Source organism: Myotis daubentonii, chromosome 8 (genome assembly GCF_963259705.1).
Source record: "Myotis daubentonii chromosome 8, mMyoDau2.1, whole genome shotgun sequence".
Classification (NCBI taxonomy): domain Eukaryota; kingdom Metazoa; phylum Chordata; class Mammalia; order Chiroptera; family Vespertilionidae; genus Myotis; species Myotis daubentonii.
Window position 1 is genome coordinate 74,009,589 of NC_081847.1, and position 16,176 is coordinate 74,025,764.

Consider the following 16,176-nt stretch of genomic DNA (forward strand, 5'->3'; position numbering starts at 1 on the left):
TGTGGACCCAAAATATTTCAACCATAAGAATAATTTCTTTTTCTACTACCCATGTTAAGGAAGACAAAACAAGAACAACAACAACAAAAACTCCTCATAAAGACTATGAAACTGGCTGCCCCTAGCATGGAAGCGGCTCTACAAGCCTCTGAAGCCAGGAGATGGGACTTCAGAATTCAGAAGACTTCACGGTGAAAGGAACAGGGAGACATTCTTAGCGATCCAAGGACTCAAACTAGATTTACATGGAGATGCAAGACAAAGCAACGTGAGGCATGTGAGAATGGGGTGAAGACAAGCGGGTCCTTCTCTGGGAAACCTGGGCTCAGGTTCAGAAGTTGAACTGATGCTGTGTTACGATTCCGCACCCTGGAGCTGAGCCCTCCCTGCGGGTCTCAAGGGCTCCTCTGCTTCTGCAACTCCGCTGAGACCAAGACATTGACTTCCCTGTTAGTATGCTTTCTTCTTTAATGTACTACTAAGTGATTTAATGGAGGAAAATGGGGATGAGTAGACCCAATGTGGTGAGCGCACTTGCCCAGGTGCCACAGGTGGGAGTCCTACTGAGTTCTGCCAGACACCACTTCTGCTTGGAGTTCATCCCACCAGAGCGGAACTGGGGCTGCACAGGCCCCTGCACCTCAGCCACTGTTTCCCTGGGCTGTGTGACTTGGCTGTGGTCTCGGGCCAGGGCCACACTGGGAGGCCTCCACGGGCCCCTTCCCCTCTTCAGTGCTTCCTTCTGGGCAACACCAGAGTGTGGCTGTGAGTCCTGACTCCCAGGCCCCTGCAAGGTAACAGGTCAGAGCAGGGCTAAGCCCTCCTAGGCCACACTCAGCTCCAGAACCTTCCTGCCTGGTGCTTTTTGTTAGGGAAGTCCCTCAGATCCTTGGTCAGAGAACCAAGAGTGAGGGAGTCTTCCTCTTTCAAGATAGCCCTCTCCATTGGCCAAGAGGCCAAGACAAAGGCACAGGCTGTGGCAGAAAGGGCCCTGACATGTCACACTCTTGGTTCTGGCCTTGCTTTTTTTAGCAAAGGAACTCTTTCCCATGGTGAGGGGAGAAGTCAGACTTTCCTGTTCCTCTTGGGCTGGGCATGAAGCAATCTGCAACCCTGATGTTGACACCAGGTCAAACCCCAGACCTTCTCTCTGGGCCTGGCTCCTTGGTCTTCTGAGCTTCGGCCTTTCCAACAAGAACATGAGCAACTGACCAGGGCTCCACAATAGCAAGGAGTGTGCATGGCCCCACGAAGAAAGTACGAAAATTGTGCTAAATTAGGAAAAAAGGAGAAAGTCTATGTGGATACCTTAACGTAGGGCTTGACATACAGTAAACCCTCAATAAACAAACAAAAGCCAAGAAAACACGGTGAGAGGCAGTATAGCATACAAGTGGGAATTAAATGAATGAGTATTGATAAGGTGCTTAGGACAGTTCTTGACACAAAGGCAATGCTACATAAGTGTTTTACAAATTAAAGATTAATCTGCTGAGTTCTTTTGCTGTTCCAGGAAATTTGCAAGCCCCTTACTTGTATCATTTCATTTAATCCTCCCATCAACCTATAACAATTTCTTCCCATTTTACAGATCAGGAGATGAAGGCCCAAGCTGGAGAGCAGCAGAGCTGGGTTGTGACCCTGGGCTGGCTGACTTAAGGGCTAGGTCCTTGGCCACTCCCGTGGATTGCAGTTAGAGGCAGAGCTGGCCTGGCACCTCTGGGCTCTTTCCCAGTACCAGGCAGGGGACTGGCCTGAGTGGGAAATGCCTCTGATTCACATTTGCTCTGCTGGGAAGCCGCCTTACTTATTGGCTCATTCATGTTGCAAGCATCCTCTGCCATCTCCCCTGTGCAGGGTGCTGTGCTGGGCACTGCAGACAGGCAGGTGAAGTCAGGTGGGACCCGCACTGGAGAACCAATGGCATGGGCTTGCTGAGTTTGCTGTTCCTCCTGGGGTCCTTGCCCACTCCTATGTGGAGGGTGCAGCCCCAACAGGGGTCATGAGTGGCAGGGATCCCAGATATAGCAGAGCAGACCGGGTCTGCCTGGCTCTCCCCTGCCAACCCTCACATGGAGGGCTGGGATGGACCACTCTGCTCACTCCTGCTATGTCTGAGGGGGTGCAGCCCCAGCAGAGGCCATCCCTGGAAGACCCCAAGAACCTTCAGCAGAGACTCGTCTCTCCTCCTACAGCCCAGCTTCTTCTGCCTGGAACCTCAATTCTGTTCTGTTCCCCACACCCTGTCGGGTGCACCCCAGTAAGCCTTGTGGGAGTCAGTGTGGGTGTTCCCTCTGCAGTCCCCAGTAGAGGTGCCCAACCCTATGACATCCATCCACCTCATTTACCCTTTCATTCATGCGTTCATGCATTTATACACTCATGCAACAAATATTTACTGAATTTCTATTGTGGTCTAGGCAGTACAGTATGCTAGGCTCAGAGGACAAAACTGAAGATAATTTAGTCATGATCCCACCCTTATGGGACCCACATTCTAGAGGGCTAGCCTCAATAGAGTAAAGCCAAGAGGAAAATAATCACACATCTTAAAGGGTGACTGGAGGGAAAGAACATGGTATATCAAGTAGTTTTAGATCTAATGCCTATTAGGCCATGAAAGCCAACTGTTAAGTTTTCAGGAGTTTTGTGAGCTGGTTGTTAAACATGGCCATTATGAAAAGTTGAATTATCTAAATTTACAACTAAATAATTTATGTTAAAAGTAAAATAAGAACCAAATGCGTCACTTCTTAATTACTTTACTATTACTCATGCCCTTGGAATTATTTACTTCTGTTGTATCCATGGAAATCCTCTATGACGATACATTATTGCTTCTCTTCCCAACTCCACATTCAGTGACCTCACTGTTAGTTTGACATTGACCCTGGTGGGGCCTTTATACCAGGAAAACTGGCCAACACAACAAGTTGGGGCTTTGGTTTTCTTTGACTGGCGGCTGTAAGCATTTAGCAGCACACCTCTGGGATGTGAGCAAGCATGGCAGGGGAGTTGGACTGCAGGCAGGGTGGTCAGAGGAGATCTCTCTCAGGGGGATGCTTGTGCTGAGACCTGAAGGACCAGAAGGAGTTGACTATGTGACTAGGGACATGGAGTTTCTGTTGAAGGATGAGCTAGGGCAAGGCTTGAGGCGAGGCTGTTTCTAGGAATGGAGAGGAGACCAATATGGCTGGTGAGTGAGGAGAGGGGAGGAAGGGGAGCTTGGATGCAGCCATGGAGGGAGTTTGCATGTCATTTGGAGGGCAGGAAGCCGTACGAGGGCATGGCAGGTGGTGTCCACTCAGATTCCTGGTTCCCACTTCCAGGGCTTTTCCCAGAACTACAGGGGGCAGGTGGCAGGAAATGAACTCTTTTGGGGACCACTTTCCACCAAAGGGAAGGATGAGTGTGGATAAAGCTCCCGCCTCCCGTTTTTCAGAGGGGAAATTCTGGGAGGTCTTCTGCACACCTCTCAGAGGCCCCATGGCCTGCTGCAGTGATCTCAGGAGTGTCCTCTTCAATAGCCTTTCCCTCTTCCCATTCTTCCTGCTTCCTGGGATCACCTCCCAAGTCAACTACATACACCAAAGTCCTTGTCTTGGGATCTGCTTTCGGGAGCCCAAACTAAGATGAGGAGTTATATGGGGGTGATGCGACCACAGGGAGCACGGCATGGGCAGCTTCTGCTCCTGGCCTCTCGCTAGCCATGCTGGGGCATGGGGCCCCAGGTCTGGGAATCAGTCCTACTTAGGGACTGGCTAGTCCCTGTGCTGAAGTCAGACTGTGTCGGGCAGGAGGGAAGTCCAACCCAGTGTCATGATGTGGGGACACTCCAGAGCCTTGAGTCTGTCCAGACGCCCAGTGCTCACCCCTCCTTGGTGTCCTCACCTGCTGGCCCCTGTCTCCTGTCCTCCCACCAGGATCTGCCAAAGTCTGCTGCCTGGATCTGATGGCTTGGCGAGCTCTCTGAGAGGCCCCAGGTAGCAGTATGACCAGTCCCCAGCCCCGACCACATACCTGAATTAATCTGGGCTGCACAGACTCTGTAGGGCCCTGCCAAAGGGAGCTAGCCCCACCCCGTTGGCCCAGCCTGGCTCAAACAGGACACCCAGCACTTCCTCTTCCTCAGTTTACCCAGTTCAGCATGGGATATCCGTGGCATCCTGCTCAATTAGCAGGCTGAGCTTTAGGACATTCTTCCACAGCAGCGAGTGTGTCTGGGACTGAGTCTTCACTGAGGGGCTGTAGGTGTCTGGTGTGCACAGAGTTGCATCCATATACCCCATGTGAATCCTTCCCAGCTTGGCCCCTCAAAAGGCACTTTCTTCTTTTGATGCCCCTCCACTTTGCACCCCCTCCCTTCCCCAGTGCAGGCCAAGGCAGGGGACCCCATTCCTTCCAGGACGTTCTTCCCTGGCTTCATGCCCAAGAAAGCAGCCCGTTCTCCCTCCCTCTCCCCTGGGGGCCTGGCTCCCTTTCCTACCTCAGCCCCTCCTGCTGCTCCCTTCTGAAGCTCCCCAGGATGTTCTGACTCATCCTCTGACTCAGGTGGAGTCTATTTCTGTTCCCACGTCCCACTCCCTAATGGGCTGGAGAGCATAGCTGTCACATCTGGCCTAGCATAGGGATGGGAGCAACCTGGCTCCTGTGTGTGTGTGTGTGTGTGTGTGTGTGTGTGTGTGTGTGCACTCGTGCCTGCACTCATGTGTGTATGACTGTGGGGGAGGGAGGGTGGGCACACCTTCCCCAGGGAGTGGAGGAGGGTGGTTTTCTTATTCCTTCCCTGCCTTATATCCTCCCAAACCCCCAAGAGCAGACAGGCGTCCTCCAAGACCCCAGGAGGGGTGAGTGGTGGAAGTAGCCACAGGTCTTGCCCTGATCTTTCCAAGATGACTCTATTTTCAAAGTGCTTTTTAGCAAAGACAGTCTAAACTGATGACTCCATCCACCAAACTCAGAGTCCCTGAATCTCCACATAGTTGAGCTGGTAGGAATCTGGAGGCTGAAGACACTTGGTACTTTGGGCTTAAAAGAGACCAAGATTGGCCCTGACTAGTGTTGTTCAGTGGTTACAGGGGTGGGCAAACTTTTTGACTCGAGGGCCACAATGGGTTCTTAAACTGGCCTGGAGGGCCGGAACAAAAGCGTGGATGGAGTGTTTGTGTGAACTAATATAAGTTCAAAGTAAACATCATTACATAAAAGGGTACGGTCTTTTTTTCCAATAGTTTTATTCATTTCAAACGGGCCGGATCCGGCCCGCGGGCCGTAGTTTGCCCACGGCTGGGTTAGAACGTTGGCTCATGCACCAAAGGGTTGCGAGTGTGATTCCTAGCCCTGGTCGGGTGCATGGAGGAGGCAACCAATCGACGTATCTCTCTCATATTGATGTTTCTCTCTCTCTCTCTCTCTCTCTCCCCCCCCCCTTCCCTTCTACTCTTTCTAAAAATCAATGGAAAAAGTATCCTCGGATGAGGATTAACAACAACAAAAAAAGTAATTTCACCCACTTCTTTTTACTTTTTAAAATGTGCCTATGAGAACATTTTCTATTACGTATCCTATTTAACGTGTAATGGCTCATCTTTGTGGCTCGCATGATGTTTCTAATGGAGTCAACCAGCTCTTGGGCCAAGTCTGGCTCAATGTCTATTTATATAAATAAAGTTTTGTTGAAACACAACCTGGCTCATTCATTTACATAGTGTCTATGGATGATTTTGCTTTATAATAGAGCAGAGTCAAGAATTTGCCCAGAGACCCTTTGACCTGCAAAACCTAAAATATTTACTCTCCAGCCCTTTACAGAAAATGTTCGCCAACTCTTACACTAAGCCATCAATTTCATGAGAGTGGGGATTATGGGCTTGCCATTCAGTACGTGCTTAATAAATAGTTGTTGAATGAGTGAATGATGCAATTAATTTTGTTGGAATTCCAGGCAGAGGTAATAGTGTGTGCCAAGGCACGAGGCTAAGAAATAGCTCAGGGTGAGCTGGTGTTGGGGTGTGTGGGGTGGTCCTTTATATAAAACTTGAAAGCTAGATGCTTGTATCAGCCTCCTCCTAGGGGAGTGGTTCTCAACTTTGGCTGCACATTAGAATCACCTGGGAATCTTTTTAAAATCCTGATTTCTGGGCCTCGTCCTCTGGAAATTCTGTTTCTTTGTTATGGGGTGGGGCCACAACATTAGTAACAAAGAGAGAGAATTTCCGGAGGATGAGGCCCAGAAATCAGGAGTTTAAAGAGATTCCCAGGTGATTCTAATGTGCAGCCGAGGTGGAGAACCACTGCTCTAGGGCCTTTGCCTTGTCTTTTTCTTTCCCAGGCAACCTCCATTCTGCCTACACCAACCCCAACAAGTCACCCACCAGCTCCCAAATCTTCCGCAGTCTGGTCATGGTCGGATGAAGTCAAAACTCTTAGCATGGCCTTGTAGGTCCTCCCACTCCACCCTGCCCAGCCCTGGAGCCTGGTGCTCTGCCATCTCACAGCCCCTCGGCGCTCTGGGCTGTTCCCGACGCGCCCCACCCATCCCCGTCTTCATGCCTTTACTTCACACTCCTCTACCTGGAAACCTCTCCTCAGTCTCTGCACGTCTAACATCCACCCTTCGAGGCTCAGTTCCAGTATTTCTTCCTTGAAACACAATGTGGCATTTTGCCCGTTTTAGAGTTTTTTTTCAAAATAATTGCGACTATAAGATAAATGATAGGAGGTAGTCAGTTCCCACAGCACTGCATCTTTTTTTGTCACTGCAGTACTACTAATTTACAGCAAAGAAATCTCACTTTCTATCGAGTACTTACTATGTATACCTCGCTAAGCTCTGTCTGTGTGTAGCTATTACAAGTCTCACAACTTCATAAGATAGGTGCTGTTTTACCCCATTTTACAGATGAGGAAACTGAGACTCAGAAATATGATGTAAGACTAGGGAGTGGTGATCCTGAAATTCAAATTCAGATTGGTTGGATTCTAGAGCCCAAAGTCTGATTCTATGCTCTGTGCTTTGTCCTGAGGCCACTTTCTATTCAGCCATGCCCGGGCCCCTGGGTCCCTCACGTAGGTTTTAGAATCAGTTCTGACTGTGAACAGCTTATTTCCTCTTTGAGGGCTGAGTGCATTAGTCATGAGTACTTACTATGTGTACCCGGAACTGTTGTGTGGGGACCTTTGGGAGCCTCTGTTCACGGAGTTCCCATGTTTGAGGGTCCAGGACACAGAGTTAAGCATTAAATGAACTCTTTGCTCATTTTTGGTATCGGCATAAAGGTCACTTCCTCAGGGAAGTCATCCAGGATTGCCCAGCCTGGGATCGATCCTGGATACATGTTCTCAGAGCACTCAGGTCTTCTCCATTCATAACTCTCATCACATTAAATTTTTTTGTAATGACTCCTTTATCATTTGTTTCCCCTACTTGTATTTCCTGCATCCTTCTCAGTGCCTGGCACATAGTAGGTGCACAGTGAATATTCGGATGGATGAATGAATGAATAAACAAAACTCTACTTGTTCTCCTCACTTGGATACCAGCTTAGATAGTCTCCAAATCCACAGGGAAGCAGAAAGGCATGTGGGTTTCTGTTTTCTCCCTTCCCCAGGTGACTTAGTATTGAAGACACTGGCAAGTGTTGAAAGGAGACTAGGAGAGATTGATGATTATAAGGCTAGTAATGGCTGATTGTGAGCAGAACTCCAGGCAAAAGTACCTTCCTTGGTGAAGGAAACCCCCACCTCCACCCCCACTCTCTGGGGGCACAGCCTGGGGCTGACGACCCAGCTGAAGGAGAGGGAGCGGGCAGGTCCCCGTCCCATGGGCAGACCTGTGGCCTGGGCAGTGAGCCAGGCCAACTCCCCACCCTGCCCTCACCCTCAGGAAGTGCAGGGAAGCGTGCTGATCAATCATACACGACGGCTCAGAGAAGGCTGATCCCCAAGCACAGCCAAAGGGCTTCCCCCATTTCTCTTCTTTCTGCTGCCTCAGTGGGTGTGGCTGGAGACTTTGCTTTTCCCTCGGCTCAGAGGAGGCTATGATCCACGAGGCCCTGCACATCTTCAGACATCTCGGGGCTTGGTGGGTCGGGTGGGAAGGTCGGCCTGCCCCAGGGCTCTGAGAAGCAGGTCTGGCATGCACACCTGGGGCCAGGATTTTCACTTCATTCTGGTTTGCCTGGGACTGGCCTGTATTTTTGTTTTTGTTTTTAAATACGTTTTTATTGATTTCAGAGAGGAAGGGAGAGGGAGAGATAGAAACATCAATGATGAGAGAGAATCATCTATCGGCGGCCTCCTGCCCACCCCCTATTGGGGATTGAGCCCACAACCTGGGCATGTGCCCTGACCGGGAATTGAACTGTGACTTCCTGGTTCATGGGTCGATGCTCAACTACTGAGCCACACTGGCGAGGCTTGATTGTCCTGTTTTTAAAACTAAAAGTCCTGCTTCCCAGGGCAGAATACTGGATTGAGTACACAATAGAAATATAATGCAAGTCATGTGTGCAATTTTAAATTTTATAGTAGCTATATTAAAAAAAGAAACAGATGAAATTAATTTTAATAATAGCTTCTATTTAACCTAATTATCTGAAAAATTTCAACATTTAATCAATATAAAAATCATTAATGAGATGTCTTAGTTTTTTTTCCCCACCCATTAAGCACATCTCAGTTTGGACCAGCACATTTCAAGTGCTGGACAGCCACATGGAGAGAGGATTAGACAGTGTGGACCTGGACCAGTGCAAGGGGGCGGGCGCTTGATTCGGACAGGGCTTCTGAGGTCTTAGCAGGCCCACAGTGAGGTGATATTTGAGGTCCTTGAGGATGAAGGTGTATCTGTGGACTCCAGTCCTTGGTTGCCCTGGAGCGATACTGAAGCTTTCTGGGGCTGCTGTTTGGGGGCTGTAGGGACATTGGGGAAAGGGTGGTTTCTTCATAGTTCATCTTTGTAGGGCTACTAGAACACAGGGAGGAATGTCCACGGGTGTGGCTGGGAGGGGATCTTCCTTACACTCAGAAAGGTGTTTTAGCAAGCCCAGTCCTTCAGACGGGCCTCAAGAGTGTCCTGCTGGGAGAGCATAGCTTCCCTTCCCACCTGGAGGGGCAGGTGGTAGATTATCTTTGGGGTCTGGTTCCCATCCTAGACTCTGATGAGTCCCAGTGCTTCTTGAGAATTGTTTTGCAAATGTCAATCTCTTCCTTAGTGTTTCTTTGATTTTTGAAAGTGTGGTTCCTTCCTTCAGAAAAGCAGACACCCCAAAAGAGTCACACATTTGAGATGGGGAAATGATCCTGAACTGTGGCCCAGTGTAACTACAAATCCTTAAAACTGGAGAACCTCTTCTGACTAAGCAGTAGTAGGCATGATTAGGGAAGAATGGCCAAAGACAGGAAACTATTGCTGGCTTTGAAGATGGAAGGTTCATGAATCAAAGAATGTGAGAGCCGAAGCTGGAAAAAGCAAGGACACAGATTCTCTTTAAGCCCCTAGAAAGGAACACAGCTTTGTAGACACCTCGACTCTATTTCTGTGAGACTGTGCCAAACTTCTAACCCACAGAACTATGAGATCATCAGTATCTATTGTTTAAGCCATAAGTCCATTAGTAATATGTTCCAGTGGTCGGCAAACTGCGGCTCGGCAAACCGCGGCTCGCGAGCCACATGTGGCTCTTTGGCCCCTTGAGTGTGGCTCTTCCACAAAATACTGACTTCTGCGCATGGGCCACAAAGTTTCAATCGTACTGTACGTGTGCGCCCGCACGTGGTATTTTGTGGAAGAGCCACACTCCGGGGGCCAAAGAGCCGCATGTGGCTCGTGAGCTGCGGTTTGCCAACCACGATGTTAGACTGGCAATAGCAAATTAGCATAAGAGATATGGGTCCACATAGCCATCATCATGCATTGAATGTTTCCTGTGTGCCAAGCACTGTGCTGTGTACTTTGTGTGAACTTGCTCACTTTCCATAACAACTCTGTGTAGTGGGTGCCATTACCATCCCTATTTTAAAGATGGAGTCTTAGAGAAGTGAAGAAATTGCCCAAGGTCGCAGAGCTTGTGAGGGTCAGAGGTGGAATTGGAACCCTGTTCTGTGTCTGTCTGCTATATGTAGGGTCACTCACATCAGAGCAAAAGTAAAATTTTTAATTTTGTTTGCCATCCAGGGATGACTAGGATGAAGTTTACCTTTGCAGAACCCACGAAGAAAAGATGAATACAAGCCTCCAGAATGTGACAGGACCACATACCTCAGCAGTTGAAAAGGTATCTTCTTTTTCATAAATTGTCTATGGGGCAACATGCTTTAGACCTCTAAGAACCATCTCTTTTCACATAACCAATTACAGAACTAATTACAAACTGTTTTTATCTATTCATTAAGATATAATTAAGGCAACATTCTGTTAAACTAGTTGAGTGTGTGCTTTAGAGTAATAATTACTACTTTTATTTCTTTGAGACTCTTTCTAATTTGTCTTGGCTCTACCTCAGACCAGTTCCTGTTCTCTCTTGTTCTCTGTTCTCCAACAGAAGAAAACCTTCGGTCCTTCTATCCGGCATCCCTGCCGCTGTCCTAGTTCATGTCCACGCCATCCCATCTTTCAATGGTCCTTGTAAATCTCGCTTTCTCAGGGAGGCCAGCCCAATGGCCCAAACTAGAGGGACCCTCTGCTCCTTCTCCTTATCCACTGACTACACTCATCAGTCCACACATTTATCACCTGTTTCCCACTGCACCATAAACTTCATGAAGCCAGGGCCTCAGGTCGGTGCCATTTCCCACTGTGATCCCAGCACCCAAAATAGTGCTTGGCACATGGTAATGTTCAGTGAACATCAATGGACTGATACATGATAGGTTTGGATTGGTCTTTGCTCCTTTGTGATGATGGTTAGAATCGTGTGTTACGTGCCATTGAGTAGGTTTGAACTCCTGGCGACCCTATGAATGAATAGTGTTCACAATGTCCTGTCCCCAGCCCTGCTCAGCTCCTGTAGACTCATGACTATGGCTTTTTTTATGGAATCAATCCATCTTATATTTGGTCCTCCTTTTTTCCTGCTGTCTTCTATTTTTTCCAGCATTATTGTCTTTACCAAAGAACCTTACCTTCTCATGATGTGCCTGAAAACAGCTTCAGTTTTGTCATTTTTGCTACTCAGACCTTAACTAGGTGCAATATTTGTTCCATCTCCCTCTCTCCTCCTCCCATTTTGTGAGTGTGCACTTGCACATAGATACCTCCGTACATGTGCAGAGCCCAAGGCCACGCTCCTTTCCCTCCCTCCCTTGCTCTGCCCTATAGGGGTGACTGGCAGGAGGTTCCCTCCTTCAGGCTCTCCAGGTGACTACCTATAATTTCATGACTGCTTCCCAGACACCACACAGCCATAGCACTGGGCTGGGTTGCAGTCTCAAAGGGGGCCTGACCCTGGACCACAGCCCTCTGGAGCAGCAACCGCAGGGTGGTCATTGCACAACCGGGCAGTGAAATCCATGCCCCAGAGTTAAGACCTTTGACCGTGGAGCCTCGGCGTTTGGAAAGAGATTTAGTGGGTGGCGATGTTCTCTGGTGTCTCTGTTCCCAGGCTCCCTGAGCCCCGCCCCTCCCCCCTTCATGTCCTGCATCAGCCTTTGCCCTGAACCTTGCCTCTTCCCAGTGTCCCTCACCTGCTCCACCTGCTGCCCAGACCAATGAGAGGCCAGAGGAGGAGAGTCTGATGGGGTTGTGGTGGGGGTGGAACTGCTTTCACACCTAAGGGCATAACTGCAACCACCCCACAGTGCTCCAGGGCAGCAGCTTCCTGACTTCCAGGGGGAGGTGGGGTCCATGCCAGCTGATCTTCCTGCTGCTTCCAGATCATTTCCCCTCCGTGGTCCTGTCCCTCTACTCTCACACAATGATGTGCAGAGAGTGTTGGCTAAGACTTTGGGGTCCACAGAGTTGGGTTTTAATACCTAGCTGTTTGACCTTGCACATATGACTTCCCCTCCTTGGACCTGTTTCCTCATCTGTAAAATGGGCTTCTAATCCCTTTCTCACAGGGTGTCATGAGAGTGAAACAAGGCACGTGCCTATTTAACACACATTTTCTGAGCACCTCCTATGTGACAGGCACTGAGCTGTGTCTTGGGTTTACAGTGGTGGTTATGACACAGTGTGGTCAGAAGGAGCCTTAATCTAGAAGTGGAGATAGAAAACTCTGACCAGGCACACCGAGATACCCCCAAAAATAAACAGAGCCAACAAGTCCCACTGCATGTTAGATGTGCTAAGGAGCAGAGATGGCAAGAGTGTCAGAAGACCGCAAGGTCAGAGCATCCTAGAGGGTGGGGATGGGAGGGCTGTTTTAGGAGATGGCACTCAGGTGAACCCTGGAGGATGAGAAAGGGTCCAGGACTGGGGAGAGCAAAGGCAGGCAGAGGGATAAGGCTATGAAAGCAAAAAGCAGTCTAGTGGGTTTTAGATCCTAACGGGGCTCTTTGCTGCTTGGGTACGGTGAGCGAGAGTTAGATTGGGAAAAGGCGAGTGCAGAGCTTCACCCTGGATCTGCTGAGTCAGAAACTCGAGGGTGACTCTGATGTATGCTCAAGTTTGGGAAGCTCAGCTAGAGTAAAGAGTTTGGATCCCCCCTCGTCCCCTCCTACCCTCCCCCCCCCCCCAAATGTGAGAGAGTACTATTAGAGGATTTTAATCAGGGGAGTGTGTGGGCGGTGTTGAGACGGGGATGTGATCCCATTCATTTATTTTTAAAAGACTCTTGTGACTGGAACCGGGAGTGGCAGTCTAAAATGGGCTGGTGGTATTGCTCAGCAGCTGGAGTTAGTGCCATCTTCATCTCGCCTTCCCACACATTCCTTCCCCTCTGAATGAACGTCAAGCCAATGTTCCCTGCTAGGGCCTCTGCTTGTAAGGGTTGTACACTGCGGGGCCAAGAGGCTGGACTTCGGTTTTGCAAAGACCTGTGTTTGAGAGACTTCCCTGTGGGAAGACTGGGAAATGGAACCCAGTAGACCATTGCTTGGGTTCAGGAGCCAACATGATTGGAAGGGAGATGGTAGGAGCTGTGCTCTCCAGGGCTCATGGGGCTACGTGGAAGGTCCAGACTGTACTCTGCTTGCTTCTTTGGACAGTGTCCAATGGGCATGGCTGGTAGAGCGGACTGTATAAACCTGCCCCTTCCTGCAGCCAGCCCAGCCCTGAGGCCCTAAGTTTGCAAGCCTGCTTTGGGGTGTCCACCCCTGTCTAGTGCCTGAACTTGTGGTCAGGAAGCTACGGACCTCATGGTCTACCTACACCTACCACCAATGGGCAAATTTCAACAGATAACAATTGCTAAAATACCAAGAAAGTCAGGCAAAATAGCTGAAATACTTAGGCAATTAAAGCCAAACATCTGAACTCCTTGGAAAAATAGAGGCAAAATAGTTGAATTACTCAGATGACTCAGGTAATGCTGGTTAGTAGACCATGGAGGCAGAGGCACAAGCACAGATTTTGGAATCAATTTCCTGAGTAGATACTGGCTTTGTGATGTGGCTTTGCCTTTCAGAACCACCATTTCCTCTTCTGTAAAGGGGTGACATTAGCACCCATCTTGTAGGATTTTGATAAGAACTGATGGAAATACTAACATATGCATGTCGAGAGAGGGCACGTTGTGTTTTCCTTCTGTTCAGTTACTGCTGTGCTTCCTTGCTGACTGTTACAGTTTCTACTGCTGTGTAACAAAACATCCTAAACTTAGTGGTATAGGAAACAGCCATTTTCTTATGATTAGGGAGTCTGTGGGTTGGGAATTCAGGGAGGGCACAGGGAGAATGGCTAGACTCTGCACCCTGATGTCTGAGATCTCAACTGGGAAGGTTCAAATGGCTGGAGGTGATTGAATGGCAGGGAACTGGAGAGTTCGATTCCACGATTGGCTTCATTCATGACCTGGTGCCTTGGCAGGTCTGGCTGGAGGCTGGACTCAGCTGGGCCTGCATGCTTCCCCTCTGGTATGATTCCTTACATGGTGGCCCAGGGTTACAGAGAATGAGATGGAAACTGCCTGGTCCATTATGACAAGCCTTGGAAGCCACATAGCATTATATTGACTTAAGTGTATTGATCAAAACAGTAATAAGTCCACCCAGATTCGGGGAGAGGAAGCACAGGCCCTACCTTCGATGGGAGGAGCGTAAGAAATTTTTATGCTGGCCTTTCAATCTGCCACACTGATAAGCCTTCCATACTTAAGTCTATGATGACCGGGCCTGTTCTCCCAGCCCTTATGGTGAGTGGTAGCACATCTCCTTCCAGAAACTAGGGATGCAAAATCATGAGCTCCTTGTCAGCCTGAGAATTCCACTAACCTTGGTCTGTGACCCGAGGAGGAGCATAGCACCCATTTTCTTGCAGCATGGGGAGGTCGGCAGAGTGGGGAAGGGATGAATAACACCCTGCAGGTTCTCCCTCTCCGAGCATTTAAAAAGCAGTAATAAATAGATGAGAGCCTGGGAGGTGTGATTGATTTGTTTTATGAATCACAGAGGAGGCTGTAACTCACGGGAGATTAGGGCTGAAATAAGTTGCATGGCTCTTGCATTGCATGTGGAGATTAATGGCTTAGCACACGAGGCCCCACCGTTAACCCGGCTCACCCACAGGAGTTTAATAGCAGGGCTGTACAGGCCAACTTTCAATTCTTGACCTGATGCTTATGTATGGCCCTGGTTATCACCAATGAGCATCTGCCTCATAGAGCTAGGAGTGCCCAGCAGGAGAGCAGCTTCCTGCTTGGAGAGAAGGACCGGAGGACCCCCCGAAGATCCCCATTTCTTTCCTGACCCCCCTTTTTTTCCCTCAAGGTAATGAGCAACATTCCTCAGGAGGGCTGATGAAGAATGATGCCATTTCTGTTATTCCCACTGGCTAGTATTTACTCTGTGTCCCAGGTCCTGTGCTGAGGGCTTTAGAGATTCTCCTTGGAGTCTCATGGCAACTGCAGGGGGTAGGCATGACTGAACCCATTTTACAGACGAGGAACGTGGGCCGGAGGCTGCACGGCCTCATGGAGGGAGCACAGGTTGGAATCACGTGGATCTGGGCTGGGATCCTGGGGGCATGCTTCCTTCAGTAGTGTACTTGGAACTCCAGTGTTCTCATCCGTAAACTGGGTAATAGAAAATGCGTAATGTAGATCCTGAGGACCTCTGAGTACAGCGGCTGGCACTTAGAAGTCAGCCCAGGAGACTGGTGGGGACAAGGAAGGGACAGCAGAGGGAAAAGCCACCATGTGCTTCAGAGACAAGCCTGGCATCCTGTGGGGGCCTCTGGTGTCATACATGGGAAGGTCAAAGTGGAGTTCAGTGGGGTTGGTCAGACAGTTGAAGGGATCCAATCTGGAGAAGGGTGTCGTTAGATTCTAGACTTGGCCATGATGCCTAGTAGCAGTCTATGAGCCTCTGATGATGCTTGTCACAGAATGTGGTTAGAATTTGGGAGCTTGACGGCAACTCTGACTGCAGACTCAGCCTTACTTGCCCCCATATCTGTCCTGACCAGGGCAGCAGCTGTTAGAGGTCTCAGCAGAGCCTGCAGGGAGTCCAGAGTCACCTGTGTTGCACCCAGTGAGGCCATGGGGTGCCCTTGATGTTCCTAACCTCTGCCTGTGTGTCCATGTTCATGTCTCAGCTTCTGCTTCTGCTCCCTGGGCCAGCACACCTCATGCCTGATGAGATGAGAGCCTGGGGTCTGGCTCTGCCATCGTGTCCCCATGGTTGGCTTGTGTCTGCTGACTTAGGTGGAACTTCTGTAATCCATGGTCTTTGTACCCACAGAGAAGGCCTCCTTGGATTTGTATGGCTGCCCAGATCCCACCAGAACCCCCCAGATTGCTTGGAAACCTGTTTGCCACTGGAACTAACCCAGGTTAATATCCATGAACTTGATTCACTGAATCCCGGTACTAAAGATAGGGGACTCCCCTTAAAGCTGAAATAATACTAGGACAAATTAAGACTTTCCCCTCTTCTCACAGTGGGAGTCACAAGCTCTTCCTATTTTCCAAATCAGTTAACCCTCCCACTAAATGCATCCACCTCTCTCCTCCCAAGCCTCTCACCTTTCTTGCTTTGCTTCTGCATGGCACCTAAAACCTTCTATTTTGCAGGATA

General features: G+C 49.3%; 1 long non-coding RNA gene across 1 annotated transcript in view; it reads left to right on the forward strand.

Moving 5' to 3' along the window:
- LOC132239055 (uncharacterized) overlaps positions 1 to 16,176 on the forward strand; it is a 149,607-nt gene that overhangs the window by 113,947 nt on the left and 19,484 nt on the right. Inside the window, exon 3 of the long non-coding RNA XR_009453968.1 lies at positions 10,178 to 10,277. This is a non-coding gene — a long non-coding RNA (uncharacterized LOC132239055). The remainder of the gene's footprint in view (positions 1 to 10,177; positions 10,278 to 16,176) is intronic.